General features: G+C 45.2%; 1 protein-coding gene across 1 annotated transcript in view; it reads right to left on the bottom strand.

The window, feature by feature from the left end:
* gnb1l (guanine nucleotide binding protein (G protein), beta polypeptide 1-like) overlaps window positions 1-6,664 on the bottom strand; it is a 123,014-nt gene extending 116,350 nt beyond the window's left edge. The window contains exons 1-3 of the mRNA XM_061907088.1: window positions 6,279-6,664; window positions 6,113-6,167; window positions 5,905-6,018 (exon numbers count right to left, since the gene is read on the bottom strand). The gene's annotated coding sequence lies outside the window, so the exon portion shown is untranslated. The remainder of the gene's footprint in view (window positions 1-5,904; window positions 6,019-6,112; window positions 6,168-6,278) is intronic.
* Between the last annotated feature and the right edge of the window lie 4,873 nt (window positions 6,665-11,537).

Consider the following 11,537-nt stretch of genomic DNA (forward strand, 5'->3'; position numbering starts at 1 on the left):
CGGGTATCGAGCAGGAAACAGAAGTCATACATGTAATATGAAAACAAGCTCGGAAGCAGGGAACAAAAAACAGTAAGCTATAAACATCTAACGAAATATAGCTTACCGCTATGCTGCAAAGATACGACACGACAAAAGCGACAAGAAGTGACATAGACATGACAATAATCCAGCACTGACTGGAGAAACAAAGCAGGTAAAATAGGAGCGGGCTGATTGACACCAGGTGTGGCCAGCTGCCAATCAGCTGCAGCTGAGGGGAAAACAGCACACAGGGAAAAAAAACAGGAAACAGACAAAATAAGAGCGCTGATAGGAACTAAAAACAGGAAATACTAAACACACACAGAGACAACTAAAACACAAACAAACTGTCAGTGGCAAGCCTGACATGAATATGTTCCCCAAGTGTTATCATATACATATATGGTAACACTTTAGTGTGGGAAACATTATTCACCATTAATTAGCTGCTTATTAACATGCAAATTAGTAGCATTCTGGCACTTAATTAGTCATTATTATATACTTATTAATGCCTTATTCTGCATGGCCTTATTATACAACCAGTAAGCCATTAACTAAGAGTCTTCCCTCAACAACCTCAGAATTATTGCTTATTAGTAACCCTAACACTTATATGTTCCCCTAGTGTCCAAATAACTCAAAATGTAGTCTTTGTTACTTTAATAAGCAACTAACTAATGGTGAATTTTCAGTTATCTGGTGACAAACCCCAAGATGCAGAGATAGAGGAAGGCATGGAGTGAGAAAACGTGATTTAATTTAAATACTAAGACAAAAACAAACGAAGGGTACAAACAAAAAGCGCGCACCTGGGCGGATAACAAACAAAAAGGCTTAGCGTGGAAGATAGCAGGTATCGAGCAGGAAACAGAAGTCATACATGTAATATGAAAACAAGCTCGGAAGCATGGAACAAAAAACAGTAAGCTACAAACATCTAACGAAATATAGCTTACCGCTACGCTACAGAGATACGACACGACAAGAAGTGACATCGATATGACAATAATCCAGCACTGACTGGAGGAACAAAGCAGGTAAAATAGGAGCGGGCTGATTGAAACCAGGTGTGGCCAGGTGCCAATCAGCAGCATCTGAGGGGATAAAAGCGCACAGGGAAAAAAAACAGGAAACAGACAAACAATATAGAGCGTTTTCCGTTCGGTTTCCAGTACTCTGGAATGCCCTCCCGGTAACAGTTCGAGATGCTACCTCAGTAGAAGCATTTAAGTCTCACCTTAAACCTCATCTATATACTCTAGCCTTTAACTAGACCTCCTTTTTAGACCAGTTGATCTGCCGCTTCTTTTCTTTTTTCTCCTATGTCCCCCCCTCCCTTGTGGAGGGGGTCCGGCCCGATGACCATGGATGAAGTACTGGCTGTCCAGAGTCGAGGCCCAGGATGGACCGCTCGTCGGGACCCAGGATGGACCGCTCGCCTGTGTATCGGTTGGGGACATCTCCACGCTGCTGATCCGCCTCCGCTTGGGATGGTTTCCTGTGGACGGGACTCTCGCTGCTGTCTTGGATCCCCTTTGAACTGAACTCTCGCGGCTGTGTTGGAGCCACTATGGATTGAACTTTCACAGTATCATGTTAGACCCGCTCGACATCCATTGTTTTCGGTCCCTTAGAGAGGGGGGGGGGCATCTGAGGTCCTCTCCAAGGTTTCTCATAGTCAGCATTGTCACTGGCGTCCCACTGGATGTGAATTCTCCCTGCCCACTGGGTGTGAGTTTTCCTTGCCCTTTTGCGGGTTATTCCGAGGATGTCCTAGTCGTGATGATTTGTGCAGTCCTTTGAGACATTTGTGATTTGGGGCTATATAAATAAACATTGATTGATTTTTTCTCCTTTGTCCCCCCCTCTCTTGTGGAGGGGGTCCGGTCCGATGACCATGGATGAAGTACTGGCTGTCCAGAGTCGAGACCCAGGATGGACCGCTCGTCGGGACCCAGGATGGACCGCTCGCCTGTGTATGGGTTGGGGACATCTCTACGCTGCTGATCCGCCTCCGCTTGAGATGGTTTCCTGTGGACGGGACTCTCGCTGCTGTCTTGGATCTGCTTTGAACTGAACTCTCGTGCCACTATGGGTTGAACTTTCACAGTATCATGTTAGACCCGCTCGACATCCATTGCTTTCGGTCCCCCAGAGGCGGGGGGTTGCCCACATCTGAAGTCCTCTCCAAGGTTTCTCATAGTCAGCATTGTCACTGGCGTCCCACTGGATGTGAATTCTCCCTGCCCACTGGGTGTGAGTTTTCCTTGCCCTTTTGTGGGTTCTTCCGAGGATGTTGTAGTCGTAATGATTTGTGCAGTCCTTTGAGACATTTGTGATTTGGGGCTATATAAATAAACATTGATTGATTTGACACCTGTGTATTATACCGTGACTCGCTACCTTCCGTTTTAGTTTCGGGAACTTTACTGGCAGCCAGGCGGGAATGACGGTAGCGGTGAAAGAAGAACAGAGCGTTAATAATGAAGAGCGGGTGGAGCATCCTCCCTGGGAATGACCGGCAGGGAGGCACGAGTTCATCTTTTTTTATCAGCTGCACTTCAAACTCCCTCGGCTGATGAAGGAGGATGAAGCCTCTCCTCATGGTCATGTCCGCCACGCCTGGCACAGAGCAATCTTCACTCCAGCCATTTGGCTTTCATTCTGTAAATTACTCGCAGATTGCACCGCTGATGATTGATTCGGCAAAATGTTGTTGTTTTTTCATACTTGCTACAGCAGTTTGGAAGACACTAGCAGGGATCGGCAACCCAACATGTTGAAAGAGCCAAAAATACAAAAATACAGATAGTGAGTCATGAGATAAGTTGAATAAAGAGGACTTAAAGGAAATCAAAGCTGACTTTTGCTGGCGTTTCCTGCCTTTACCCATTCAACATATCTTTACCTGCACGTTACCTACCTTCCCTGCATCCTGGGGTCACACTGGTGCTTTTGTCTTCCACCCATACATGCTGGTGCTTCCTGCCATCACCCAGTCAACATATCTTTACCCGCACAGTACCTACCTTCTGGTGCTTCCTGCTTTTAAGCGGCCATCTTGAGACTGCAGCAGCGCAGCAGCATCGGCGCAGCCGTTCTTTGAAGGCTCCTAAAATCAAAACCGGAGCAGTTATTAAAACTCTTTTCTCAAATTTTAATCAGAATGGTTCAATCTTTCTGCGGTGGTAGTTTGAAGCTGACCCAACAAACGCGCTCAGAGGAGATAATGTTTGAAAAGAGGTGACAGGTTTTTACAAAACTTTTGTTTTGAAGGGGTAATTGCCAACTTCCTGTTGATTTTTGCTGAAGGATGTAGATAATGATAAATAAATGATAAATGGGTTGTACTTGTATAGTGCTTTTCTACCTTCAAGGTACTCAAAGCGCTTTTACACTACCTCCACATTTACCCATTCAACATCTCTTTACCTGCACATTACCTACCTTCCCTGTATCCTGGGGTCACACTAGGGCTTTTTTCTTTCACCCATACATGCTGGTGCTTCCTGTCATCACCCAGTCAACATATCTTTACCCGCACAGTACCTACCTTCCATGCATTGTGTGGTCAGGCTGGTGCTTCCTGCTTTCAAGCGGCCATCTTGAGACGGCAGCAGCGCAGCAGCATCGGCGCAGTCGTTCTTTGAAGGCTCCTAAAATCAAAACCGGAGCAGTTATTAAAACTCTTTTCTCAAGTTTTAATCAGAATGGTTCAATCTTTCTCCTGTGGTAGTTTGAAGCTGACACAACAAACGCGCTCAGAGGAGATAATGTTTGTGGCGCAGTGGGAGAGTGGCCGTGCGCAACCCGAGCGTGCCTGGTTCAATCCCCACCTAGTACCAACCTCGTCACGTCCGTTGTGTCCTGAGCAAGACACTTCACCCTTGCTCCTGATGGGTGCTGGTTGGCGCCTTGCATGGCAGCTCCCTCCATCAGTGTGTGAATGGGTAAATGTGGAAGTAGTGTCAAAGCGCTTTGAGTACCTTGAAGGTAGAAAAGCGCTATACAAATACAACCCATGTTGTGTTGCATCTGCGATCAGATTTGACTTACGTGAGTGAGGCTTGGCATGCAAACATTGTTGTTATGTTATCCCCTCCATAAATCCTGTAATAAAACAGCTTCCCGAGTGACAAAAGGCCTCAACAAATGATTTGTTAGAGGTTGGCATCATCATAGCTCTCGCCGAGATGCCTGGGGATCCAAACCTCAGAATAACACATAGTTGTGCAGCCGCTTCTTGTTGTTGGACAAGAAGTTTGTGGTGTGTTTGACCCGTCTAGATAGGCCAGAACCCGGACCAAAGTGCGACAGATACGCTGCAAAAACTGAAATCTAAGTAAGATTTAATATCTCAAATAAGGGTGATATTTGCTTATTTTATGTCTGATAAGATAATTATCCTCATTAAGCAGATTTTATGTTAGTGTTTTTCTTGTTTTAAGGGTTTTGGTCCTAAATGATCTCAGTACAGGTTGTAGCTGAGATGTCCATCCATCCATCCATTTTCTACCGCTTATTCCCTTTCGGGGTCGCGGGGGGCGCTGGCGCCTATCTCAGCTACAATCGGGCGGAAGGCGGGGTACACCCTGGACAAGTCGCCACCTCATCGCAGGGCCAACACAGACAGACAGACAACACTCACATTCACACACTAGGGCCAATGACCTATATTGAGTAAAACATGCTTGAAACCAGAATAGTGAAGTGAAGTGAATTATATTTATATAGCGCTTTTCTCTAGTGACTCAAAGCGCTTTACATAGTGAAACCCAATATCTAAGTTACATATAAACCAGTGTGGGTGGCACTGGGAGCAGGTGGGTAAAGTGTCTTGCCCAAGGACACAGCGGCAGTGACTATGATGGCGGAAGCGGGAATCGAACCTGCAACCCTCAAGTTGCTGGCACGGGCCACTCTACCAACCGAGCTATACCGGTTGGTATATATATATATATATATATATATATATATATATATATATATATATATATATATATATATATGAGAAATACTTGAATTTCAGTGTTCATTTATTTACACATATACACACACATAACACTCATGTACTCATTGTTGAGTTAAGGGTTAAATTGTCCATCCATGTTCTTTTCTTTGGCACTATTTTTTCTAACCCTATGCATGTACAGTTCGATGGCAGTATTGTCCTTTTTAAGAGTGTCACAACATTGCTGTTTACGGCAGACGAACTGCTTTACGGTAGACGAAAACGTGACTGCTGTTGTTGTGTGTTGTTACCGTTGTTTTTTTTGTTTGTTTTTTTATAAGAAACCAAGAACTCGCCCTCGATCATTCCACAGTTATAACAATCATTGGGCAGACACGCTGTTTGTATTGTGGGAAAGCGGACCTGAAAACAGGCTATCAACTGTTGCATCGCTGTGTCAACAACACCCGCAAGTATAAATAATGTATTTTTTTATGTCAAGATAATGCCACTAGCATTTACTTAATTTAGGAATATTTTTCAACATATTGAGCAAAAAGGTCTCTTTTTGTTTTTTCTACCAAGAAAAGTGCACTTGTTATTAGTGAGACTATACTTATTTTAAGGTATTTTTGATTCATTGAGGTTAGCTAATTTGACTTGTTTCGGAAAGTCTTGACAAGCCAAATTTTCTTGTTCTCTTGGCAGATAATTTTGCTTAGTTCAAGTAAAATACCCCTCATTTTTGTATTTTTTCCCCTTGTTTTTGAAGACTGACTTTTTGCAGAGTAGCCAGCTTCTTCTCTAACGTCCACATCCCCTCTGATGGAAGCCACAGCGGCAGCCATGTGTGTTGAATTTAGACCATTCCTGAGGGTCTCCTGTTCTTATCAGGGGTCAAATAAGCTCATTTCGCGGACCTTCACCTGGACTCGGCTACCGACGGCGACCCGGCGCTGATAAGAGCACCGCCTTCTTCCTGCAGGGTTTGTGGTTTCAGTCGAGCCGAAGAAGGGATGTGAGGCGTGGACCGGATCTTTCTGGAGGTTGGAGCACAGGCAGAAATGCGGTCCTTAGATCAGTCGGACGCAAACGAGACAACCTTGATGTTTTTTTTGAAGGGGAGTACTTTACCCGCAAAAAGGGAGTCAAGAGTCCCGGCGGTATCACAAATAAGCGTCCTTGGATTCTGGAGAAGAAAAGTGTGTACGACTCAACATTAGAACTTGTTGTCATGGTTCTCTTTCAAATGTTTTTGTACTCAGACAATATTTTTCGGTGTATTAGATGGAATATTTACCTGACTGTCATCTGCGGTCTTCTTCAGAAGGGTCACCTGACCACTGTGACGTGTTGCCTAGCAGCTGTTCTTGTAGGCGTGGCCAAGCAGGCAGACCCCTGGTTGGAGGAGGGAGTCCCAGGTATGCAGGGCAAGAATACTCTCATCCTTGGGCCGCTTCCTGAGTTCAATCGCCTCCTTAAAGGCCTACTGAAAGCCACTACTAGCGACCACGCAGTCTGATAGTTTATATATCAATGATGAAATATTAACATTGCAACACATGCCGATACGGCCTTTTTAGTTTACTTAATTGCAATTTTAAATTTTGCACGGAAGTATCAGCTAAAATGTCGCGGTATGATGACGCGTGTGTAGAGGACATTTTGGTCCAGCACCATTCCCAGCTATAAGTCGTCTCTTTTCATCGCATAATTCCACACTATTCTGGACTTCATTGTTGCTGAATCTTTTTCAATTTGTTCAATGAAAAATGGAGACGTCAAAGAAGAAAGCTGTAGGTGGGAAGCGGTGTATTGCGGCCGCCTTTAGCAACACAAACACAGCCGGTGTTTCCTTGTTTACATTCCCGAAAGACGACGGTGAAGCTTTACTATGGAACAGAGCGGTCGAGCGAACATGGTTCCCTACCACATGTCAAACGGCAGGTTTCGGTGAGAAAATGGAGGTAATAAGTCGGCTCTTACTGTAGACATGAGCGGAAAGCTTGCATCGTGCCTTCTGCAGCTGCGGACTCTCTTGCCTCCTTCCACCGGCCGCCACCGACCGTCGGATGCTTCCATCGTGGAGAAGGGGGAGAAAAAAAAAATCTAAGCCCGGCCCGACCGGCTGTCTTCGCCTCGTCAAGAAACGTGACTTCCCTCGGAGACAATGGCGGTCACCACACCTGTGGCCACACCCCTCCGACTTTCAGGTTGTACAGGTACGACCATATAATCTCACTAAAACACTATTAATACACTAAGCAGATAAGGGATTATTCAGAATTATCCTAGTAAATTTGTCTAATAACATCTGAATCGCTCCCACTGTATAGTCTTTTTTGTTTTAATTTTTCTAGTCCTTCACTCTCACTTTCCTCATCCACGAATCTTTCATCCTCGCTCAAATAATGGTGAAATCATCGCTTTCTCGGTCCGAATCGCTCTGGCTGCTGGTGGCCATGATTGTAAACAATTTTCAGATGTGAGGAGCTCCACAACCCGTGACGTCACGCGCATATCGTCTGCTACTTCTGGTACAGGCAAGGCTTTTTTATTAGCGACCAAAAGTTGCCAACTTTATCGTGGATGTTCTCTACTAAATCCTTTCAGCAAAAATATGGCAATATGGCGAAATGATCAAGTATGACACATAGAATGGACCTGCTATCCCCGTTTAAATAACAGCCGGTGTTTCATTGTTTACATTCCCGAAAGATGACGGTAAAGCTTTACTATGGAACAGAGCGGTCAAGCGAACAAGGTACTCTACCACATGTCAACCGGCAGGTTTCGGTGTGAAAATTGTGGTAATAAGTTGGCTCTTACCGTAAACATGAGCGGAGCTTGTGTCGTTCCTACTGCTGTCAAAGAGGCAGCTGCGACTTTCTTGGCTCCTCTGTGGCTTCCCTCAGAGACACTGGCGGTCACCACACCCCTCGGACTTTCAAGTACGACCATATAATCTCACTAAAACACTAGTAACACAATAAGCAGATACGGCATTTTCCAGAATTACCCTAGTAAATGTGTCTAATAACATCTGAATCGCTCCCACTGCCCTCGTCTTTTTTTTTTCTAGTCCTTCACTCTCACTTTCCTCATCCACGAATCTTTCATCCTTGCTCAAATAAGGGTGAAATCGTCGCTTTCTCGGTCTGAATCGCTCTCGCTGCTGGTGGCCATGATTTTAAACAATGTTCAGATGTGAGGAGCTCCACAACCCGTGACGTCACGCGCACATCGTCTACTACTTCCGGTACAGGCAAGGCTTTTTTATTAGCGACCTAAAGTTGCAAACTTTATCCTGGATGTTCTCTACTAAATCCTTTCAGCAAAAATATGGCAATATGGCGAAATGATCAAGTATGACACATAGAATGGACCTGCTATCCCCGTTTAAATAACAGCCCGTGTTTCCTTGTTTACATTCCCGAAAGATGACGGTGAAGCTATACTATGGAACAGAGCGGTCCAGCGAACAAGGTTCCCTACCACATGTCAACCGGCAGGTTTCGGTGAGAAAATTGTGGTAATAAGTCGGCTCTTACCGTAGACATGAGCGGAGCTTGTGTCGTTCCTACTGCAGCTGTCAAAGAGGCAACTGCGACTTTCTTGGCTCCTCTGTGGCTTCCCTCAGAGACACTGGCGGTCACCACACCCCTCCGACTTTCAAGTATGACCATATAATCTCACTAAAACACTAGTAACACAATAGGCAGATACGGCATTTTCCAGAATTACCCTAGTAAATGTGTCTAATAACATCTGAATCGCTCCCACTGCCCTCGTCTTTTTTTTTGTAGTCCGTCACTCTTACTTTCCTCATCCATGAATCTTTCATCCTCGCTCAAATTAATGGGGAAATGGTCGCTTTCTCGGTCCGAATCGCTCTATCTGCTGGTGGCCATGATTGTAAACAATATTCAGATGTGAGGAGCTCCACAACCCGTGACGTCACGCGCACATCGTCTGCTACTTCCGGTACAGGCAAGGCTTTTTTATCAGCGACCAAAAGTTGCAAACTTTATCGTGGATGTTCTCTACTAAATCCTTTCAGCAAAAATATGTCAATATGGCGAAATGATCAAGTATGACACATAGAATGGACCTGCTATCCCCGTTTAAATAACAGCCGGTGTTTCCTTGTTTACATTCCCGAAAGATGACGGTGAAGCCTTACTATGGAACAGAGCGGTCAAGCGAACATGGTTCCCTACCACATGTCAACCGGCAGGTTTCGGTGTGAAAATTGTGGTAATAAGTTGGCTCTTACCGTAAACATGAGCGGAGCTTGTGTCGTTCCTACTGCTGTCAAAGAGGCAGCTGCCACTTTCTTGGCTCCTCTTTGGCTTCCCTCAGAGACACTGGCGGTCACCACACCCCTCCGACTTTCAAGTACGACCATATAATCTCACTAAAACACTAGTAACACAATAAGCAGATACGGCATTTTCCAGAATTATCCTAGTAAATGTGTCTAATAACATCTGAATCGCTCCCACTGCCCTCGTCTTTTTTTTTCTAGTCCGTCACTCTCACTTTCCTCATCTACAAATCTTTCATCCTCGCTCAAATAATGGTGAAATCGTCGCTTTCTCGGTCCGAATCGCTCTATCTGCTGGTGGCCATGATTGTAAACAATATTCAGATGTGAGGAGCTCCACAACCCGTGACGTCACGCGCACATCGTCTGCTACTTCCGGTACAGGCAAGGCTTTTTTATCAGCGACCAAAAGTTGCCAACTTTATCGTGGATGTTCTCTACTAAATCCTTTCAGCAAAAATATGGCAATATGGCAAAATGATCAAGTATGACACATAGAATGGACCTGCTATCCCCGTTTAAATAACAGCCGGTGTTTCCTTGTTTACATTCCCGAAAGATGACGGTGAAGCTTTACTATGGAACAGAGCGGTCAAGCGAACATGGTTCCCTACCACGTGTCAACCGGCAGGTTTCGGTGAGAAAATGGTGGTAATAAGTCGGCTCTTAGCGTAGACATGAGCGGAGAGCTTGCGTAGTTCCTCCTGCACCTGTCAAAGAGGCAGCTGCGACTCTCTTTCCTCCTGCCACCGGCCGCTACCGACCGTCGGAGGCTTCCACCGTGGAGGAGGGGGAAAAAAAAAAAAAAAATCTCAGCCCGTCCCGACCGGCTGCCTTCGCCTCGTCAAGAAACGTGGCTTCCCTCTGAGACACTGGCGGTCATCACATCCGTGGCCACACCCCTCCGACTTTCAGGTTGTACAGGTATGACCATGTAATCTCACTAAAACACTAGTAACAAAATAAGCAGATAAGGAATTTTCCAGAATTATCCTAGTAAATTTGTCTAATAACATCTGAATCGCTCCCACTGTATAGTCTTTTTTGTTTTAATTTTTCTAGTCCTTCACTCTCACTTTCCTCATCCACGAATCGTTCATCGTCGCTCAAATAATGGTGAAAGTCGCTTTCTCGGTCCGAATCGCTCTAGCTGCTGGTGGCCATGATTGTAAACAATGTTCAGATGTGAGGAGCTCCACAACCCGTGACGTCACGCGCACATCGTCTGCTACTTCCGGTACAGGCAAGGCTTTTTTATTAGCGACCAAAAGTTGCCAACTTTATCGTGGATGTTCTCTACTAAATCCTTTCAGCAAAAATATGGCAATATGGCGAAATGATCAAGTATGACACATAGAATGGACCTGCTATCCCCGTTTGAATAACAGCCGGTGTTTCATTGTTTACATTCCCGAAAGATGACGGTAAAGCTTTACTATGGAACAGAGCGGTCAAGCGAACATGGTTCCCTACCACATGTCAACCGGCAGGTTTCGGTGTGAAAATTGTGGTAATAAGTTGGCTCTTACCGTAAACATGAGCGGAGCTTGTGTCGTTCCTACTGCTGTCAAAGAGGCAGCTGCCACTTTCTTGGCTCCTCTGTGGCTTCCCTCAGAGACACTGGCGGTCACCACACCCCTCGGACTTTTAGGTACGACCATATAATCTCACTAAAACACTAGTAACACAATAAGCAGATAAGGCATTTTCCAGAATTATCCTAGTAAATGTGTCTAATATCTGAATCGCTCCAACTGCCCTCGTCTTTTTTTTTTCTAGTCCTTCACTCTCACTTTCCTCCTCCACGAATCTTTCATCGTCGCTCAAATAATGGTGAAATCGTCGCTTTCTCGGTCCGAATCGCTCTAGCTGCTGGTGGCCATGATTGGAAACAATGTTCAGATGTGAGGAGCTCCACAACCCGTGACGTCACGCGCACATCGTCTGCTACTTCCGGTACAGGCAAGGCTTTTTTATTAGCGACCAAAAGTTGCCAACTTTATCCTGGATGTTCTCTACTAAATCCTTTCAGCAAAAATATGGCAATATGGCGAAATGATCAAGTATGACACATAGAATGGACCTGCTATCCCCGTTTAAATATGAACATCTCATGTCAGCAGGCCTTTAAAAGTAGCCTAAAGACGCCATCCCAAGACGCCGCACCTTGTCCGGGGGGCCCTGAAGGCATCTCAGACTGACATCCCTTCAGCCAGATAGGACAACAAAGCA

Source organism: Nerophis ophidion, linkage group LG07 (assembly GCF_033978795.1).
Source record: "Nerophis ophidion isolate RoL-2023_Sa linkage group LG07, RoL_Noph_v1.0, whole genome shotgun sequence".
NCBI classification, from domain to species: domain Eukaryota; kingdom Metazoa; phylum Chordata; class Actinopteri; order Syngnathiformes; family Syngnathidae; genus Nerophis; species Nerophis ophidion.